Genomic DNA, 3,885 nt, shown 5'->3' with positions numbered 1-3,885 from the left:
ATACTATGGCCGAAAGGCAAACAAGTTAGGGATCGCCATGTGGGGTTTACCTTGACGTGGTATGGTGGCTTTTCAACTTTATGATCATAACTTTGTAACTAAAAACCCCTGTTTTGTAAACTTACTTTTGAGACAGGGGCCCAGGGAATGTGCATTAAAACTAGCACTTCCTTTATACTTAATACACTATTACTTAGCCTTTAGAGTGCTTCCACACCCCTATTTTTATACATGCTATTGTCTTTATACTGGTCAGGGAACTGCAATGTGGGGGATAGGGAGCATTATCTGTAATTCATTAATAAACTATATTGGATTATTGTTGTACTGACTCCATAACTTGGTACTTATAAGCGGAACTTAGTATGGATCATATACTATGAACTATGGTTTTATTATTCTCATGGTATTAAAACTGTGTACTTGTTGCATTCATTTTAGTTTTATTTTCTCCTTATTTTCTTATTTTTATTTGCCCTTTCTATAGGTCTGTAGCAACAACATAGAATTTACACCTGTTGTCTACCTGGAAGATGATGAAACTGAAGTCATTTCACTGGATGACATAGAAAGAGAGTGGATCGAGGAAGACATAATTAGGCCGATCACTCCAGGTAAAGTTTGTAAGAAACAGGATATTATTGTAAATGCAGGGGAAGAGCATTTCTCAATGTAAGGTCTTGGCCTGCCCTAAGTAGTAATATGACAGTTATAAAGTTCTATACATATTTCTACTACAGTGTCCAGAGAATGTGGTCTCTTGATCAGAGGGTCTTGGTCTGACACTAATTGAAGGATTGTTTGTTTGTTAAAACTGCTAGTAATATTATAAGACAGACTTTACCCACAGCAGAAGCCTGTTACATTTTCACCTTATTTCTGCAAAGAGTTACCATAGTAGTATATGGCTCAGGCATTATCATTTCCTAATAGCAGATTAAATGCCTGGAACTAAACCAAGTCCTGCTCTGCCTTTAAAACCCTCTAGTCAATAAGAGAGGCTTTTCCTTTGCCCAATCATTTTATCTGTACAGTTCCCAATGGTGTTTGGTACATAGAGATGACCATTATTTGTTTTTCCTCCAGATTATTCAAGGAGAAGTTGCTCAATAGAAAATGAAGATCTTGCTTGGGAGCCACCGGTGAGTTTCTTTTTTGGGAAGGATAAAAACTTGTTTCCTCCTGGGGAAATTGCCTTTATATAGGTTTTACAACTGCAAGACAGGGTTAGAGTGACTTTTAGCTTTGTACAGTGAGTCTCAGTGCTACTTACTACAAACTGAGTCAATACACTCATCACCACAACTCTATATTACACTATATTATTTTTGTACTGACAATGGCCTGATCTTTTCAGTACATTGTAGACCTTGGTTTTATTAAATAGTGTACTTTTTAGCACTCAGTTCTTAACATGCTTTTTTCTTTCTCCTGACTACAGCGCTGTAGTAGCAACATCACACCTATGCCTTATGGCTCCCAGGAAAACAATGAAGTTGTATTATTTAAACTTAACGACAGTCAAAGAAAGTGGATTGAGGAAGAGCATGAGCAAATTAGAATGATCGCTCCAGGTAAAGTTTCTTTAAGAGCAAATATGATACAAAACCCATTTATAGAAGTGAAATGTAAGAGATGGCTTTGGTCTGGCACCACTCGGGGACTGGTTGGTTGAGAATTGCCAGTAAAAGAATACGTCCAGCACAAATCACGTAATCTGCATAAACAGATCCCATAAATGATCACTATGGCTACTGCAGGCTTAACATGTTCTGCCAGCAGCTCAAATTCCTGAAACGTATTTAAATTTCTCAATTGAATGTCAGATTCTTCTATTTTCCAATCATTCCGTCTGTACATTTCCTAATAGCATTTGTTAGAAACTGATGCTCAGTAGGTAAACTATTTGTTCTTTTTTATTTCAGCTTCTTTTATTCAAAGTTACAGCAATGAACATGAAGTACCTACCCAAAATGATTCGGTGAGTTTAGTGTTTGTAAGGGAAAATCCTAGGGTGGGATACCCCGAAATTACAGCTTTAACTAAGCTATAGAACTTCTTTCAGTAGTGAGGTTTAATGGCACCAAGTACTACACATACTCTAGTATTCTCTTTATCACATCTATATAAACTATATATATATATATAATATATATATATATATATATATAAAATATATATATATATATATATATATATATATATATATATATATATATATATATATATATATATATTACTAGGGATGCACTGAATCCACTATTTTGGATTCGGCCGAACCCCCCAATCCTTTGCGAAAGATTCGACCGAATACCAAACCGAATCTGAATCCTAATTTGCATATGGTGGGAAGAGGAAAACATTTTTTACTTCCTTGTATTGTGACAAAAAGTCACACGATTTCCCTCCCACCCCTAATTTGCATATGCAAATTAGAATTTGGATTCGTTTCGGCCTGGCAGAAGGATTCGCCCGAATCCTGATGAAAAGGGCTGAATCCTGGCTTAATCCCGAACCAAATTCTGGATTACGTGCATCCCTATATATTACATTACCTTACCAAGAAATGGGGACTGTAAGTGGTTTGACAGTGGGGTTAGAAACAGATATATTTTTACAATTCTGACTTATGAAACCTTTGTAGTGAATGATGCAGAGATAAATGAAACTAAATGTTTTGGAATATTTCAAACACAACTTGCATCTTACATTAATGGAAGTCAAATTAAAGAATCATAATGATTAACATTTTATTTTCTCTAAAAACGTTGTATTTTATTCATTCGAATAGGACTCTAATAGGGACGAGATACTCTTCTCAGTGTTTGCTCCGGAGGCAGATGAAAATAAAGAAGAGAGGGCAGAATTTTATTCAGTGAATCGAGATAGAAATGAGGAAGAGAAGATGGAAAATGTAGAAAGGATAGATAGCGAGAGAATAGCTCTGACCCCTCCAGGTGCAGTTTTTTAAAATAAATATTTGTTATTCTGAGTTTTATTCTGCTTTCCAAGCACAATGATCATCACAGTTAGATCCCTATACTAAATATATATTCAGCTAGAGATCTCCATTTCCACACATATTGTATATATATATATATATATATATATATATATATATATATATATATATATATATACACACAGTATATTCACATCACAGACAGAGCAGTTAAACTTTAAGTATATGGAAGGTGCAGGTATAGGATTGGGATCAGCCCCTCCTGGATAGAAGTCCTGTGTAGCCAAGAAACCTACAGACTTTAGGCAGGGGCGTGAACTTTAGGCAGGGGTATAAATAAAGAGGAAGCAGATCCTATGGCTGCAGGGGGGCCAGTAGGTATAGGGGCCCCATGATGATCAATTTCAACATATATTGGTAAAACAGGACAAAATCTGTATATGTTGGGGGCCCTAAGATTAATTTGCTGTGGGCCCCAATACCATCTAGTTACGCTACAGACTTCACTTCCAAAATATTCTGGTGGTTGCAGCGGCTTCTTTCTGAACCGTTTCTTTTTTTTTCTTTTACAGGACTTCTAAGCTTTACTCATCCTGAGAACCAGAGGGTAAGTCTTCATATTTGATATTTTAAAACAAACTTCCAGGAGATTTTATTCTTAAATGACCCCTTAATGAGCCTAAATTAATTCCCTTCTCCTCCCTAGAATACTCGCTTTGATACTACGATTCAAAGGATTGATACTGCCCTGAACCACACAAGGTATGGATATAAGATCTGTCTGTTGCTTTCTTGGTGTCCATTTTGGATGGCATATTGCATGAGGTCTTGTTGATGGTGGATATATGTTCCATTAGATTGCCTGTTATACAAAGGATTCTTAGTCTAGAACTGTGAAAGTTCTACCAGTAAAACAAACAAAA

General features: G+C 36.0%; 1 long non-coding RNA gene across 1 annotated transcript; it reads left to right on the top strand.

The window, feature by feature from the left end:
• Positions 1–455: 455 nt before the first annotated feature.
• LOC121399311 lies at positions 456–1,548 on the top strand. The gene is made up of 3 exons (XR_005964903.1): positions 456–614; positions 1,087–1,142; positions 1,442–1,548. It is a non-coding gene; the product is annotated as an uncharacterized LOC121399311 (long non-coding RNA).
• The last annotated feature ends 2,337 nt before the right edge of the window (positions 1,549–3,885 follow it).

Source organism: Xenopus laevis, chromosome 1S, assembly GCF_017654675.1.
Source record: "Xenopus laevis strain J_2021 chromosome 1S, Xenopus_laevis_v10.1, whole genome shotgun sequence".
Taxonomy (NCBI): domain Eukaryota; kingdom Metazoa; phylum Chordata; class Amphibia; order Anura; family Pipidae; genus Xenopus; species Xenopus laevis.
This window is presented reverse-complemented; position numbering and strand designations above follow the sequence as displayed.